The following is an 18,271-nucleotide window of genomic DNA, read 5'->3' as shown; positions in this document are numbered from 1 at the left end:
TTAAATACACCTTTCATTTTCTTTGCTGCAAGAACCATCTATCTATATATTTAATTCTCTTAGCCGGCATGCGTGTCCTCCTGGATTTGGCGGCGGAACTCTCGCAACACATTGTGAGAGTTCCGGCCTTGGGTGGAAAAATGGAGGCAGCGGCAGCAGCGAGCCACAAAACGGCCAGAGGAGGTGGCGGTGGGACGGCCTGGCCTGGCCAGGCAATCCTGTGTGAGGCAGTGACGGCCTCGGCTGGGCGCTGGAAGGTGCCGGGGGTGGACGGCCTGGCCTCGCCAGGCCATCTCGAGTAAGGAAGCAGCAGCGGCGGCCTTGGCTGGACACTAGAAGGTGCTGGGGGTGGGACGGACTGGCCTGGCCAGGCCGTCCGGGGAAAGGAGGCGTCGGCAGCCTCAGCTGGGCACTGGAAGGTGCCGGGGGAGGGCCTGACCCGTCCTGGGTGAGGAGGCGGTGGCACGGCCTGGCCCATCCCAGGTGAGGAGGCGGCAACAGCCCGGCCTGGCCTCCGGGAGCAGGAGGCAGCAACGGGATGGTCAGGCGAAGGGGAGAGGAGGAGAGCCAAGGGCAAGGGGGCGGGGAAGCGAGTGGGGCAGCTGCCCTGTGGCGAGCGTGGGGAAGGGGGGAGGGGAGGGGAGGGGAAAAGATAGGGGAAGGGGGAAAGAGGGGAGCAGGGGGGAAGAGGGGGGAGGGACGGGGGGGCAAGAGAGAGTGGGACAGGATGGGGGGGAAACAGCCGGCCCCAAAGAGTGCAGAGATGCTCTGTGAGGGTCGGCTAGTTACTCTTATTACTACTTGAAGCGAGAGTTCTCTGCATCTGTTCATCAGATAACCGTTTCACTATTAAATGTCCTGTTGGACATTGGACACCCTGCTTGAGCCTTTCATTACATGAGTTAATATGTTAAAGCTCTGCCAAGGTTATCTGCTCTGCTTCCAAATAGCTCTGGGGAACAGTTTAAGTATCTATGGTCAGATAACTAGCTAGCTATGGTCAGATATTTGTGTTGGGGCGGGAAATGGGATGCTTTGGTCAAAACTGGGAAATCATAACATACAATGCGGCAAGTCACATGATCATCCTGGGTGGGCTGGGAGGGTGTGGGGGGAAAGGCTGAACTTAACTTACCTTCCCACGCAGAAGACCAAACTTTCCTTCATAGCACACCTCCGGGAGGCCCACACAGGCAGCCCTGCTCCTTGCAGCTCTGTGAAGCATGAAGCAGGGCAGAGGGATCTGGGGCTGGAACTTGTTCTTTCGGCCCCCGGACATCCTTCTATATTCAGAAGTGTTTCTGCTATCAGAACAACACATTTGAACAAACACTATCCATCATTCTGTGAGGTTGTAGGTAGGTTGTAGGACTCTCTACACTTCTTCTGCCACCATCCTATGCTCAAATTCCCCATCTCTCTTAACCAGTGTTCCCTGTAACAGCGATTACCAGATGTTGCTGACTACAATTCCCATCATTCCCAGCCAAGGCCGCTGCAGCTAAGCATGATGGGTGTTGTAGCTAACACTGGGAAATCCCTGTTACAGGAAACACTGCTCTTAACCATGGTTTGGCACTCTTTACCTAGCCATTAAACACCATGATTAAGCGCTCCTAACTAACCACATTCCATTTAGCCAAGGGAGACAGCAGCAGTAGAGGGAATATTAATCCTACAGCACATATATAAATACAAAACTATTTGAGACTATATGGTACTGATGTACTATCTAATTATTGTGAATGAAGCCAGATGCCAACAATGTTGGAGGGCACTTAGACAAAAAATAAGCACACCAAAGATTTCATGACCTCATTCTAAGAATATAACCATAGATTACTGAATAATTATATTCACAGACAGACTGTAAAACTAGTCTCTTATCACTTCTCAGACCATCTGCCCAACCAAAGGATTCTGACTACATGAAGCTACTGTTTTCCATGGGGTTTTCCCCTTCATACTGCTATTCACAGTAATAACTAAACTCAAATTCTCCAAGTATAGCTTTTGCATTTCATTATACTTTATATTTTTAAGTGATCTTGCATCCAAGGAAGGATGGGAATATGATAATTCTCAAAATGTGAAGATACCTATATACCTATACATATGGCTGCAAAGGGAAGTCCTATGTAAACAGGGCATATATATATGCAGACACTCATACATGTGATTTATCCAAAAAGATCAATTTGAACACTGGAATCTCTGCAATCACATGATGTTCACAGTCACTGATGTTCACAACAAAGTAAGAAATTGGAAGATAAAATTGAAAAAGTTGCTTCCTTAAAAATCTAGGCATAGTTTTTGAAGCATCAGAAATGCTCATTTAAATTATTCACTCCTAAATGCTCAGAGATCTACAAATTTTCTTTTTCTTTCATTCCAGAGGTGCCCAATTTATACCTGCCACAATTATTTTTAGCTAAATCTTCCATGCAGTTATTCTATGGAGCTCAGTTTGGACCACCAAAAAAATTCAGTAAATTAGAAGCCCTTCAATCCAAATTTTTAAGGAGTACCTTTCAGGCACCATGGTGTGTGCCCAATGCGGCACTTCGTCTGGAAGCATGGATTTCCAAAATCGAGACACGGCAATGGCTAAGTATCTTTGATCTATGGATAAAATTGAATTTCCATCCTTCAGGTCTGGCTGCACTGGTACTCACAGATGTTTTTCAATCTTATGGGAAACAAGCTGTGGAGAAGAAGTTGTAGCATAGGCTATCCCCAGGTTATTTAAAATCTATGGATTTTTCAAAAGCCAAGTTGATAGTTAAACAATGTGTATTAGATATGGAGAAACAGATAGAGCTTAGTCATATACTAGAGGAATTATCTTGGGAAACCAAGATGTCATTAATAAACCAGTTAGATATCTTGGTATAATAACTATTCCCAAGTATCGCAAAGCTCTAACACAAGCTCACCTCAACGCACTTCAAACGGCAGTCCTAGAAGGGAGGTACAATTTTTAAAAAACTTATGCTGAGAGACTTTGCCCCTGTAACAGTGGAAGTATAGAAACAACTGCACATGTAATGTTGTAATTTTTATAGGGATATTCGTGATTACTATTTGTCACCCTTCATAAAAGTATTTCTGGGACATTCAGATAATTTTTATCTAAATTTGCTTTTAGCTGATATATCTGATGAAATTTCTTTAAATGTTGCCAAGTTTTGTTCAATAGCTGGCAACTTTATCAGTTTAAATTTTTAGTTTGAGCAGTGATGTAATTATTAGTTAAAACCTCTAACTGTATTTTGGATTTAAAATGATTTCCCCCTTTTGTTTCTCTTATTGGGATTTTGTATAATTTTGTTTTATGTTTGACTTTCTGTTTTCTGATCAATGATAGAAATAAACTATTCATTCATTCGCTGATGTTCACAGATGCTCTCCATTTGCACTGATTTCCCCCACATGATTGGAGAAACATGCAAGTGCCATACCACTGTATATCAGAAGCAATATATGCCTGAACTGTCCCACAGTGTGAGATTCATATGAACACACACCCGAGATGGGGATGTCCTACAAGAGACCAACAAGAATATGATCACTATCTGCAACACAAAAACAGACAACTGGTCTAGATCCTGGCTATGCTTACACTAAGCCAGTTTGGACAATATTTTCCCTACACAAACTGACCCACACAATTAAGAAGGGAGATGTATGAATGGCCCTGGCATGTTCCTTTATCACATGGGGAATGGATTCACTGCTATTCTACACACAGTCCAAATTTGGGCCAAATAGTAGAATGGAAGTTCAGACAACCAACGCCCCCCACTGCCACATGATATAGGTTTGTGCCTGAAGAACTCCAGGACATAGCAATAGCAATAGCACTTACATTTATATACCGCTCTATAGCCGAAGCTCTCTAAGCGGTTTACAATGATTTAGCATATTGCCCCCAACATTCTGGGTACTCATTTTACCGACATTGGAAGGATGGAAGGCTGAGTCAACCTTGAGCCCCTGGTCAGGATCGAACTTGTAACCTTCTGGTTACAGGGCAGCAGTTTTACCACTGCGCCACCAGGGGCTCTTTATCAGGATATTACCTTCCTTAATAAAATGGGCTGCTTGTGGGGGTGGGGGAGGAATGTTGTCCAGACTGGCCCAGAGGGTAATTCCAGATATTGACAGATATATATAATTTAGAGAGAGAGAGAGAGAGAGAGAGAGAGAGATTGATTGCAGGGGGAGCGCTTCCTGCTGGGGTGGGGGGGAGACAGCTGATGACAAAGTAGGACTGTATTTACCCCTCCCTTTACCACAGTGACTATAGCCCAATTCAGATATTATGTGGTACGAGTGTACAGATGTCTGTATATGTGTACATGTGTATGGATGATGGTACCTGTGTTCATCTTAAAAGTGAACCTGGGTATAGGTCCCTCCAATGCATGGAACAGATAGGATGTGTACTGCTGTACCTGCGTTCAACATAACATGTCAACAACTGCACTTGTGTTCAGATCTGTACCTGTGTACACTGTACCTGTTGTACAAGTGTTCAACATAATGTGTGAACAGAGCTTTTGTAACATCAACTGTTCCATTAGGAAGGTGCAGCCGGAGATTATGCCCGCTGCTGAAACATCTGGCACTGACTCCTCTCCACCTCCACCTCCTTACCCCCAACTGCAAGGTATCTTTGATATACAAATGCTTCAAAATTGTGTTGGACTCTAACAACTTTTAAGGAAGATTGACTGCTCCATTACATATAACACTACTGCAATTCATCCTTATCCTTTGAGACATGCTGAAATATATACTAAAATAATGCAAATAAATCAAAAGGAGCCCAGGTGGTACCTGAATCTCACAGGGGCTATGAAAAATAAATATGGAACACCCATCTTCCCTTCCGTTTCGGGCTTTTTAGGAAAAAAGCTTATTAAGGGGGAGACATGATACAGGTTTATACATTATGCAAGGCGTGGAAAAAGTGGATAGGGTTAGAACACTGGAACCTGGGTCATCAGGAAACTGATTGGCAGGAAATTCAAAGCAGACAGAAATGTTTCTTCACACAGTGCATAAACAACCTGTGCTATTCACTACCACAAGATGCAGTGGTGACCTCTAGCTTAGGATGTCTTTGAATGGGGACAAGTCTAATCAATGGCTACATGCTACCTTGAAGTTCAGAGACAGTATCCACTGGAATACCAATTACAGGGAAGCAGTAGTGGGAGAAGAATATTTGCCTACATATCCTGCTCTTCAGAGCCATCTGGATGATCATGAAAGGAACCAGGATGCTGAACTAGATGGATCTTTTGACATGATCCAGCAAGGTTCTTCTTATATGCCTCCACCAAGTAACAAATCTTGAACACATTTCCAGATTTCATATAGTAGAATATAGCACAGTCCATATACACTTGCACTATATATATATATATATATATATATATATATATATATATATATATATCAAGATGATCAAAGATATATTTAGGAAGAGGATATGTATGTATTTAAAGAAGCAGACATATAACATCTTGGGAAAACTGCAACAAGACACAGAGCTTGTTCAAATGTCCTTACTGATCCAGAAGTAATAAAGTAGGAGGGAACTTGACCTCAGGTCACAAGCCAACAGCCTACCATAATGCATACATATGGAGCACAGCATCTAGCATCTGTCTAGTCCTCTATGTACAATTTCATGAAAGATGTGGTATGCCAGAAATGCAGGCTGTGGCTGCAATCCTGTGTACAACTAAGCTGCTAAAATCCTATCAACTTCTACTGAGATTTAAGCAGCCTGTGAACAACATCGCAACCTGAGCCTGCACTCTCAATATACTTTGGTCTCATACAGTGAAATCAGCACAGTTCCACTGGGGTAGGCATGTCAAAGTGCTATGCACTTTATGCAATAGCCATTAGTGCTATTGTTATGATACTGCAATATAGTCAGAAAATTACAAATCTGCTTTCAAAAGACACCCAACACCTGAAACAAAATCAAATAGAAAGCTATCTTGTGCATGCATCTAATATAGACCAAACAGCTACACATTCTTCCATAAAACAACCAACCATACACAGGAGCAACCAAATACAGCACAATGTCAATCACCAAGACCTCCTAGTTCCTGAGCATTCTACTGTGCTAGTCATGACTCCAAGTCCTGTTGATGCCCCAAATAACAATTGTTTACCATTCTATAATCGGTTCATTAATTTATTACCATAATACAGCCATGTGCTTTATAGTCTCCATGCTATTCTAATCACATATTTTGAACAAAGAAGATGCATATTTCCCAGAAGGTAAGATTAAGTCTTCTTTGCTAGGTTATCTATTGGGAATCGGAGTTGAAAAACTGAAGGGAAAAAAGTTTGGTTCTCTTATGCCCGCTCCATTCAGTAGTGCCAAAATGTAAAATTTCAAAGTGAAATTTAAAGTGAAATGAACTTCGGCATTCCTCCCAAGTGAGACATATGAAAATTTTCAGGGGAAGTGCACAAGTTTAAAGGCAAGTGAAATGTCTCAGGGGGGTTCTGCTGATCCCTATGAACCAGTATATAGTCTTCTATATACAACGCATGCAAAAGTGTCCTGCAGAGAATTTACAGACTTAACTCAATTAACACAAATGTAACCACAAACACAAGTGATTTGTAATGCTCAGATAAGTAAATCACCATTTGCGGGGGGTTTTCAGAATTAGACCAAAGTCTATTTCTTTGCCTCAAAAATATCTTATTCAGTTAACTAGAAGCTTTTGAGATTTAGTCAGTCAGTCAGTTTTCTCCCTATACTATAGTTTTTACACAAGTCTGAAAATGGTGTTGTATGATCGCTTTTCCCACTTTGCCAGTGCTTAGAGCATTTTGGTTAATCATAAACACATTAACATAGAGAGAGCAAACCTCACTGATTTCTTTCAAGTAATTGAAGTTGGCTGTACATAATTCACAAGTAAAGGAGTTAACTAGTTTTTTTCATCATCATGTTCTGGCACCTGTAGAAGCACAGCTGAATATTTTTACATTCAATTTCATGTATTATGGGTACTCTATGCATGCATGCATGCATGCCCACATGCGCACGCACACATGCACACTGTCTGTGATTTCTTCTACAACTCGTTCTCATCCATTACAATTACTGTAAAGAACATCAACTTCCCTGTGCTTTAACACAGTCCTCATAATAGGTGAAGTTAAAATACTTGTCTCGCATCCTCTCCTCTTTCATAGGAGAAAATCTAAGGCTTGGAAGAAAACCTAAAGACAGTTTTCTTTCCAACTTCAACAGACTTCACTTCAAAGAAATACATTTCAGAACATCACCCATTTTTGCAAGTAGCAATTTAACTAAGAACTGAAAATCATATTTGTAAAAACAATGTTTTTTTCAATCTGATTTTACATGGAAGCTAGTCCCAGACTTTCATAAGTAAAATCTGCACTTGTAAATGCACAAGAAGACTCAGTCTTAGACAGGGTTACTCAAAAGTGTCATTGCTAATTTCAATGGAACTTACTCTCTCAACTGAGTGTGAACAGCCTTACTTGATGTAAGACCCAGAAAATCAATAATCCTTACCGCCAAGTTGAAGTGTTTTAGTATGGGCATTTCTTCCTATACAACAACTATTGATATACCATTTTTCAACAAACTTTCTCAAAGCAGTTTACATAGAAAAGTAAATAATAAATAAGATGGTTCCCTGACCCAAAAGGGTTCACTGTCTAAAAAGAAACATAAGGTAGTCACCTGCAACAACCACCGAAGGGATGCTTGACTGGGGTTGGATAAAGAGAGTTTCAAAGTTTTTACAACTTTGAAAATGGAGTTGTATTGGTCCCTGCAGAGCTCAGGATCACAGCTGTACAGCCCAATCCTATGCATCCTGACCCAGAAGAAAACCTCCTACATTAAACAGGACTTGCTCCAAGTAAGTGTCTGTAGCCTTAAGCCATGCAAGCCAACTGAGGCCAGCGCACATTTCACTTTACAAGCATTTAACTTTTTAAAATAGCTTCTATACAATAAGGGCAAGATCAGTTTTGAAGCGCGGGGCGGGGGAGAGGAATAGGCATCAAAAACCTACTGCTGTCGATTTGTTCTCTATCAAAGAGCAAATCTCTACATGGCTTGACCTTGGTGCATTTATCAGAACATGGCAGAAAATTGATATGTGAAGATGACCCAGCTGAACTCAAGAGTAATGGCTTTTCAATAACTGACCAAACCAAAAGGTTAAGCAAATAGGAAGAATAGTGAAATCCACTCAATCTACTTTGAAACACAGAAGAAGTACAAAAGACAAATCAAAAGAGGCGTGCTGAATACAACTCTAGGGGTTACTGTATTGTCACAGAAGACAAGCAATACAAGCAGAATATGAAAGAGACAAAACACAAGAATGACAGATCAGTGAAAATAAAGTAATTGCCCCCACTAAAAAAAAGGAAGAAGCCCTTCAGTACATGTTATCCTCTCTTCCCAATGCTAATTTGTCTATCTGCGCTGGAAAGTGTAATCATGTTCACGCTGAAGAACTTAACCCTTAATTAAGGGGGGGGGGATCTCAGTCTTTTTAGAAAGCTAAAAAGTTTTTGCCTTCTTCCATGAAACAACCTGAAAGCAGCTATTAGAACCACGTCCCAGGGAGCACAAAAGAGAGGTCCCTAAAGATTAGCTGCCTTCTAGTTACCCAACAAACCTATGCTATCCTTGACACTACATCTGAGACACAAATTCATCATCTTGACATTCAGCTACTGCCTGAATCAGGAAAGCCACACACACCCACACACTGATGCTTCACCATACAGACTGTACTAGGCATGGTTAACAGAACACAGAGAAGCTACTGATACACACATAAATGGAAGGGGTGGGGGGAGATACTATCTTGGTTCCCCTCCAGACACCGTTTTATCATACACAGCAGCACAGTTGTAGTATGCATTCATAACTGGCATGGCAGAATCCAATAAATGGCGCCTAGGTTTATTGAACTAAAATCAGAGTATCCAACTCCAACAGTAACCTGTATGGCATTAAAAATTATCAAGGACAGAGAATAGCTATTTATTCCAAAGAAGCGATAAGCAACTCATGCTATCCACAAGCCCTCTGGAACAGAGTTATGGTGGTGCAGAAAGTAATGTACACAGCACAGAAATTGAGATTAAAAGAGGTTAATCCCTTTTTTGCTCTCTTCTTCTAACCTAAATTGGATCCTGCCCTTTGGACAGCAGCATTCTTTAAATTAAGGTAACTACCAAATTCTGTAGCTACTGAAATACAGAATTAATGAAATAACCCAATTTCAGTTTTGCAGACTCAACTCAGTTCTAAGCATGTTACTCCAAAGGGAAGCCCCGTGAGTTCAATCATGCTTAAGTCCCTGGCAAGTGTGTTCAGGATCAAAACCATGCAGTGCAATCCTAAACACTATTGAATTTTACTAGTCCTTTAGAGGAACTCCTAGGTAATGCTACTGGATATTTTAGTCAGGATGTCAGTCACTAAGCCCCACTGGACTCAGTGGGAATAACTTCTGAATATGCACAGGATTGTGCTGTTCTCGAACTCTGGCAGGTGCCTAACCTGATCCTACTATACATGCAGAACTAAACCCCACTGTTTCACGGACTTCCTAGACTGCAGACTGGCTGCTTGGGAATAAGTGTCACAGAACTCGGTGGAACTTGCTTCTCCGTACATACGGCTAGGATCGCGCTATGAGTTCCACAAAACCTTTAATGCCACACCAGCGCGTTTTCAAAAACCCGTCCCCGTCGTCTGGATTCCCCAAGCTGAAGCCTACAAAATAAAACTACCCGATCTCATTCCCATGTCATTCCAAGCAAGGCTAGAACTGCTCTCACGTTCCCTACCGAATAAAAGGGGGGAGTCCAACAAGCAGACCGCAGACGCCCGCAAACTTCTTTCCCGTTTCAGTGCGGGAGACAAACTGAGCAATCGCAATGCAGATTAACAGCCACCCTAAGGAAGGGTAAGAAAGAGAGAGGAAATTAATCGAGGAGCACGTTAGAGCACTCCTGTATCGCCAGCGGTGCCGGTCATGTAGGAATTGACAGTCCAGTTCAAGAGCAGCCCAGCTTCAAATCTTCCCAGAATATTCCGAAAGTGTTTGGATCGTCAGTCTAGCTTAGGTAATAAGGCGATCCGGAATGCCAGGAGTCAGCAGCAGGATGGGCTGGCAAAGCGATCTTCCACCCCAGGGGTGCTCCTGCATGCAGCCTCAGTGGTGGTTCAGTCTTCCCCCGCCCCCGACCACTTCCCTATCCTAAAGAAAAGGGGGCAGGAAAACTGCAAGCCGGAAAGGGCTGGTGGCAAGAGAAGAACTCACGCGGCTGCCCGGGAGTCACTGCTGTCTGCTCCCAAGTTCGCATCCTGCGGCGGGAAAGAAAGAAAGAAAAAAACCAGAAAAACCGGCGCAGCAGAGACAAGGAGCATCAGGCTGCGATCCCGCCGCTTGAGACGAGGATTTGCACTTACCGGGCTCGCCTCGCTGTAGCAAAGTGAGCGGCGGCCGGAGCAGGAACAGCAGCAGCGGCGGCGGCGGTGGCGGCGCACTTCCCCAGGCAGAGGAAGATGGTGGTTTGGCAGCAGCCCACCCATAGCCCGGCGTCTGTGCACCAGCCGCGAGGTGTTAAGCTTCGGAGAGGAAAGGGAGCGAAGGCGCGCCGGCTAACGCCATCTGCTGTACAGCGCTGCGACGCGATTGGCTGCTCGGTGGCTCCCGCCGGCAACCAGCCAGCCAACCCACCCACCCGGCTCGGTGGGGAAGGAGCGCAGGAGGAGAAGCCCGGCGAAGGGAATGCTCCTCCGCTGCAGAGGGGCGCGCAGGGAGCAGACGGACGGGCAGCGGGGCGAGGAGGCTTTCGCTGCTGGCGGCAGCCTTGGCCTGGCTGCGGATTCCGTTTAAAAGCAACGCCAGAGCTCAGTCTTGAAACTTGGGGAAGTCACCCCAAGCTTGTCTGGAATGCCTCCTGCGCTCAGGCCCGGGCTGCACGTGCAGCAGAATGAAGCCTGCTAGGAGGGTGGCCAACTCTACCTGAAGCTCTTGCTGGTGATGCCTCACGTCCCGCCGCTAATAGTTGCGTCGTATCCTATCAAGCCATGAAAACCGCCAAGATTACTTTCAAGAATCGCCTGCAGGGTGATGCTGATTCCTGGAGACTCCAGGCCTGGCAGAACTAATGAAACCGTAGAAGGGACGGGAGAGGTGGGAGTATCTATTTTTGATATTGTTTCTCCACCTTTCTGTGAAAAATGCTCAACACTTCTTAACACTGACACAATCAAGTAGAGATAGCGACCTCCAACTACAGAGTGTGCTGACCTTGTGGGTTAACAGGAATATTTTTAGATGGTGAACCTTTTGGGGACAATAAACCTCCCCCACCCCCATCTCATACCTTTTGCTATGAGTGACTTTAGAACTTTTTTTTTTTACTGTTCTTGAGAAGCAGCATATACTTTTTTTAAAAGTTGGTGTTAAGCTTGGTCATTGACTGAAATAAAGAGATTAATATTTTTATTTATTTAGTACATTTATATATCACCCTATTAAAAAAAAAGTCCCTAGGCAGTATACGTGTCTTAATAATTGAATACTATAATGGTAGTGTCAAGTGGTATCTCCTGGCTCAAAGAGAAAAGTAGCATATACAACCAGAGCGCGCATAACGTAACCACCTTGCTGCCGTTAAGCAGGTCAGTGTCTGGATGTGTGGGTGACTGGCATCTCCATAAACTGATATGACGAAGATTTAAATATCGCTTTGCAACAAAAAGTCCCCACAGTTGTTTACATAGATATAAATAAATAATACAAATAAATAATATTTCTATAAATAAATATAGGCTGCCTCAAGTGCCACGAGGGAAGAAAGATAGGGTATACACAGGGGCAGCCCTTCCATGAGGTAGGGTGAAGTGGTTGTCTCAGAAACAGGCGCAAAGAGGGAAGCAGGGGGCAGCAAGCACCGGCCTGTACCATTATAGCCCGCCACCTGCCGCCTTCCTCACCCCAGTAAGGTACGCTGTTCATAGCTTCACCTTCCCTGCTTCCCTCCAGTGTGAGCTCTGCTGCTCCAGCTTATGCCACTGCTTGGCTGGGTGGCATAAATCGAGAATGCTCACATGCCTCAGCAACATGGCCTGAGAATGTGGAGCCCCATCCATAGATGAGGAGAACATTGTATTTTCCTTCTCCTGAAGCAGCAAAATGGCTTGGGCCACCCCTGGGTATAAATGACATAATTTGAAAACATAACATGAACATACAAGCAATATATACTAATAGAAAGACAAATAAAATCAGATAAAATGCCACAGGATGTGGTGATGGCCACTAGCTTGGGTGGCTTTAAAAGGGGCTTAGACAAATTCATGGAGGATAGATCTATCAGTGGCTACTTGTAAACAGCCCTGAGCCATTTTGGAAGGGCAGTATATAAATCAAATTATTATTATTAATAATATTATTAATATTCTGAGGGCTATAGGCCACCTCCAGCCTCAGTGGCAAGATGCCTATATTACTGCTACTACAACAAATATTTATATACCACTGTTCAAAGTAGAAAAATAAATAATTCGTAAATAAGATATTCCCCTGTCCCCAAAGGGCTCACAATCTAAAAAGAAACATAAGGTAGACACCAGCAACAGCCCCTGGAAAGATGGCCAGTTGGTCTCCCCCTGCTAAATAGAAGATAATCAGCACTTTAAAAGGTGTCTCTTTGCTCAGTTAGCAGGGGTTAAATACCAGCTGCAGAGGAGCAACAGCAGGAGAGAGGGCATGCCTTCATTTCTTGCCTGGGGGCTTCCCAGAGGCATCTGGTGGGCCTCTGTGTGAAAGAGGATGCTGGACTAGATAGGCCTTCAGCCTGATCCAGCAGGGCTCTTCTTATCTTATGTTCTAAAACAAAGTTAAAACAGAAAAAGTAAGGAATGTGAAAATGGATTACTATATACGTACCAATGCACTACAGATGGAAGAGTCCACAACTGTTTCCCATATTAAAAATGCCTGCAAAGAGAATATGACCTCCTCGAGGACAATGATTCAGCCTACCTCATTGTTTGCTGTGCTGGTTTTCTTTTTGTATGGCATTTTACAAGGGGAAGCATTCAAAACTGTACTTCTCTCTCTCTCCCTCACACACACACACACACACTGGTGCTATCCATTCTGCCACATCATTTTGCTGCATATTAAGAACAGGCCTGAGAAGAGCACTCTAAATAAGCTTAGTCTGCACATGCAGGAAGGAGATGGTAGCATGGATTGTACCACATTATACGGCAGGTGGAAGGCACCACTTTTGAATGCTTATTGCAAGAAAAGAACTAACATACCAGGTTGAGAGCTTTTCGTCCAAACTGATTGCTTACTGTGCTGATTTTCTATTTGCACAAATATTTTAGATGTTCATTTTAAACATAGGAGAACATTCAAAAATGGGATCTCTCACCCTGCTGTCTGAAGTGGTGCAGTCCAGATTTCAACTAGCTCATTCTTCTGCAAATATAGTAGACCAGTCCTGTGGGATAAACCCAACTAGAATAGCCTGAGTTAGGGGTTAAGGGACAGAGCTTCTGAGGCAGAGAGCTGTATTCTAGCTACAGCAGCCAACTTTTCCATCAGCACCTGTGTTAAATTTCTTGATACTTATGCAGTTGACTGACGTGACGTGACTGATAAGCAGTTTTTTTTACTTTATCACAATTTTTTTAAAAAAAAAAAAAACATGATTATATTTTACGTTTATCTAGCTCTGGAACTTGTATAATGTAGAGTTTTCCTTGCATTATGACCTGTGGTCAATACAAACTGAAATTACTATTGCCAGCCTCTGTAATAGCAGCTTCATCTATAGCTATCAGTACATAGTTATGTTGATCTTCTGGACTAGCAAAAGGATTCACTGATCATTGCTGCAGATCATGTTCCTCTTAAAGGCACAGCTACAGAGAGCCGCTGAAAAGCAGTATGGTCTACTATCCATACAATAGGTCACCCAGTTCATCCAGTCCTACAACACTGTACCAGACAGACAATAGGAGCTATATTCAGTTTGCAGTTTCAGTAACACTAGCAGAGCCTGGAAATAGTGTCTCTGTATATTTGCAGAGTATTACTGAATAATTATTGGCTCCTTACGTGTGAAAAGAGGAGAATTATGACCTGCTGATGCAGTAGCAGGTAGTGCTGGTACCCTACCCTCTTCCCCCCCCCCCGGAGGGGGGTGGCAAGAGGCATCTTTAGCTCCGCTACTGCTGCACCTGAAAGCTGCTCAGAGCAGGCGAGCGACACGTAGCACCCACTGAGGTGGGGGATCGGCTCTGCCACTCAACTGGCAGAGGCCAATCTCCCACTGTAGGAGGTGCTGGGCACTGCTCCAAACAGCTTTCAGGTGCAGCAGTAGTGGAGCACACCCACTGGCTGCTACTGTACCGATGTCTGCAAATCAAGCCAGAAGCGGCCCTTTCATGAGGTGAGGTGAGGTAGTTGCCTCAGGCAGCAGATTACTGGGGTCCAAACAGGACAGAAAAATGCCTCCCACCACCACCATCAGAGCAGCTCTTCAGGGCTGATCTGATCCTTGCAGGCTTTGCAAGGAAGGCCTCTCCTTACGCTCCTTGCAGATCTTGCAAACAGCATGAGGAGAGCTGAGGCTGCTAGCAACTTGCCTGCCTGCCTGCCATGACACTAGTTTCAAAGCCTGCAGAAGGGTCAGGTTTGGAAGGGGGCGGCATGTAGCATGTCACCCCAGGCGCAGCAATACCTTGGGCTACCCTCTAAACAAGCTGATCAAAAATTCAGCAGTAGAGGCCCGTTACAAATCTTGCCCATCCCAAGTGACTAAAATCACAAATGCACTTTAAGTAATTTGGCCTCTGCAGTGTTCACACACAGAACAGCTGAAGTGAGAAAGAAACAGAAGTTACCTACACTCTTTTAAAGCAAATCAATGCAGTACCGAAACTGGTCTTCAGGCACTGCAGACTTGATGCATATCTGACTTCTGCCATCTTTCTTACAAATTATGTCTTTCAAGTACAGTAAATGACACACATCTCTAGGGGTTTTATAAACTTAAAAAGCATGAAGATGAGCTCCAAAGTGCTAAATTCAAACAAGAGACTGCATATGTGAAAGGAGGAAATAGCTGATAGCCAAGAAAGCAAGATGTCATGCTCCTTGAAGATTGGAAGGGGGAGCTATTAGCACTGACAAGCGCTTGCTTGTTTCTTTATACTGGCCTTAGCTATTTAATGCAGTCTTGGGGGCCATGCATTGACCTGAAGCACTCAAGTCATATTGTCTGAGGGGAAAGTATCTTCTGTACTATGAAGCCGACTGTCTGCCTCCTTCACTCCCATGCAGTGAAACAGCATTTTACTCCCCCAAAGAAATTATCCTCTCCTTGCTTGAAGCAGAATGAGGCAGAGGAGTTTCGGGGAACCATTTCAGGTGGGAATTGTATTTTTGAATGTTCCCCTGCATTAAAAAAAAACCAAAAAAACAAGTTCCCTTTATGTAGAAAATTAGCACATCAGGAAGAACCATTCTAGTTCATCTCATTCTGGAGAGGAGAGCTGGTCTTGTGGTAGCAAGCATGACTTGTTCCCTTAGCTAAGCAAGATCTGCCCTGGTTGCATATGAAAGGGAGACTAGAAGTGTGAACACTGTAAGATATTCCCTTCAGGGGATGGAGCCGCTCTGGGAAGAACATCTAGGCTCCAAGTTCCCTCCCTGACATCTCCAAGATAGGGCTGAGAGAGATTCCTGCCTGCAACCTTGGAGAAGCCACTGCCAGTCTGTGAAGACAATACTGAGCTAGAAGGACCTATGGTCCGTCTCAGTATATGGCAGCTTCCTATTTTCCTAACCAGCAGTTGTATTATTTTGAGAGGAGAGCTGGTCTTGTGGTAGCAAGCATGACTTGTCCCCTTAGCTAAGCAGGGTCCACCCTGGTTGCATATGAAAGGGAGACTAGAAGTGTGAGCACTGTAAGATATTCCCCTCAGGGGATGGAGCCGCTCTGGGAAGAACATCTAGGCTCCAAGTTCCCTCCCTGGCAGTGGCATCTCCAAGACAGGACTAAGAGAGATTCCTGCCTGCAGCCTTGGAGAAGCCTCTGCCAGTCTGTGAACCTATGGTCTGACTCAGTATATGGCAGCTTCCTATGTTTCCCGTCAAAATGGGGTTTCAAAAATGGTATTTTACTAATTGTCTCAAAAGTGACATAGTTCCCCTCATTCTGTTGCCAGATTTCTTTGTCTTCTGTTTATTCCTCACCTCACTTCAGGTATTCTGTGTGTGCAGATGTTAGAGAGTACTGAACTCTTATAGTGCAGCTGTTAAACTTGCTGCTTTGCGATTGTCATCTCCACCCTCGCCTCCCCCCCCCCCACCACAATCCTTATTCCTGTGTCTTTGATCACTTGATCCACAGACATTAGCAGGGAAATAAGTATTTGTCTTCATGCCATTTCAAGTGTCTGCTGACTGCTACAAGTACTAGAGCAGAGCAGAACTTGTGTTGTTGTTCTGGTCTGTAGGGAGCCTTGCTTGGGGGACGTTGAGATCTTGGGATATTGGCAACAGGATAAGTATGTCACATAGATCACGTTCAATATGATTTGAATTTGTTGTCCTTATTTGAAAGAGGCTGAGCTGGCCTGCTGCTTTGTTATTTTGTGTTTTTCATTTGTTTTGTTTTTTACTTTGGTTTTGAAGAAGTCATGTTTCCCCTCAGGTTCCACTTTGTTGTAATTTGTTATTATTATGTACCAGATAGAGTCAAAACACATTCTTGTTTTTGAACTCAATGAAGCAAGCAAATTTTTCTTCTCCATTTTTGATTCTTTCAGATTTGTTAATTGGTGTCTACGAGGTAAAGATGTGGTGGCTCATTCTTTTCTTCTTTCCTAGGGAGGAAACCAATTTATCTTTCATGGATTATTTTGTGGTTTGTTAAATAATGTAGGAAGAGTTTTGTTGACAGTGCTGTACAATAGCTTGCTGATGTTGCTGTCACGGTTTCCTTTGAAGTTGCTGAGGCGAAAGTAGCAGCATAAGAGACAAAAAGAACAGTGGAGAGCGTCTCTCTGCTTCCAGTGTAAAGGATGAGCAGTAAGGGTTGCCAACTTTCAAACTGATCCCTGTAGCTTTATCAGCAGTGTGGTGTGTATATTTCTCTCCATGCTGTTGATACACCTCCCTTCTGATTTCTGGAGACTAAGCCTCTGTAAGAAAAGGTCTGGCATGTTTTTCCTTATCAGTTGGCAACTCTAGATGGGACCTTCTTCTATTTTCCTGAAATGAATGGCAGCAAAGCTCAGTCCAGGCCAACATGCCCTGATCCCTAATCTAGAATCATTACCCTAATCCCAGATCTGAGAGCTCTTGTCAGACCTCTAGCCTAGAGGTAGCCTGAAGATGCTCTTCTCAAAAACTTGAGAATATTTTCGGGACAATCTCTCACTCATTGTGCGATCTGGAAATGGTGTAAAACAATGGTACATAAATAGGAAGCTGCCTTATACTGACTCAGACCATTGTCTATTCTGACAGCCAGCAGATGGATTGGGCTAGATGGGAGTAGTAAGTACAAAATTCCCACAACATCCATATTCAGGTACCCATTTCCAGGTGATGTTATTCTAAGGGCCGATAAGGCAGATTTGTGATGTTAATCAAAACTGCACAATCCATGGAGCTAGATTGGAGTATATACCCAGTTATGAACTTTCCAGAGATTCCAGGTTCTGCTACCTATTCTGGAAAATGCATCATATTGCAGAGAGAGAGAAACCTAGAACACTAATTTCTGAGTGATGCAGACCAACCAAAATAACCATGAGACATTGGCTCAACATGACACAGTGAGCCACAGATTTCCTGAAGGATCTCCTTTTCTCTGATAGAGATGTGCACGAACCATTTCTGTGGGGCAGGGAGCGGAACCTTTAAGCATGAGTAAAGCCAGTCCTTACCTGCTCCTCCACCTCCCCTCCCCATTTCCTGATGCAGTGCCTATGCCACTCAGAAGTCTGCACACAGCTGCATCCACGTGCATCCCGCTGCCACATGCAGGCTGCTGGGTGCAGGCTGCTGAGCAGCACAGTGCCGCACCAGGAAATGTAGCAGGGTGGCAGAGGAGCAGGTAAGGACTGACTTTGCTCGTGCTTAAAGTTACCACTCTCCGCTCCACTGAAACA

At 43.9% G+C, this 18,271-nt stretch overlaps 1 protein-coding gene across 4 annotated transcripts in view; it reads right to left on the bottom strand.

The window, feature by feature from the left end:
* The window catches only part of THSD7B (thrombospondin type 1 domain containing 7B), a 690,438-nt gene extending 677,240 nt beyond the window's left edge, over nt 1-13,198 (bottom strand). The window contains exon 1 of one of the 4 annotated variants that reach the window (XM_053254956.1): nt 13,116-13,198. The gene's annotated coding sequence lies outside the window, so the exon portion shown is untranslated. Of the gene's footprint in view, nt 1-10,379; nt 10,485-10,528; nt 10,806-13,019; nt 13,056-13,115 lie in introns of those variants that run through there. The other 3 variants (XM_053254972.1, XM_053254939.1, XM_053254983.1) reach the window with 3 other exon arrangements.
* Nucleotides 13,199-18,271: the final 5,073 nt, after the last annotated feature.

This window comes from Hemicordylus capensis, chromosome 1 (assembly GCF_027244095.1).
Source record: "Hemicordylus capensis ecotype Gifberg chromosome 1, rHemCap1.1.pri, whole genome shotgun sequence".
NCBI classification, from domain to species: Eukaryota; Metazoa; Chordata; class Lepidosauria; order Squamata; family Cordylidae; genus Hemicordylus; species Hemicordylus capensis.
The sequence above is the reverse complement of the archived record's forward strand: the minus strand, read 5'-3'. Positions and strand labels throughout refer to the sequence as shown.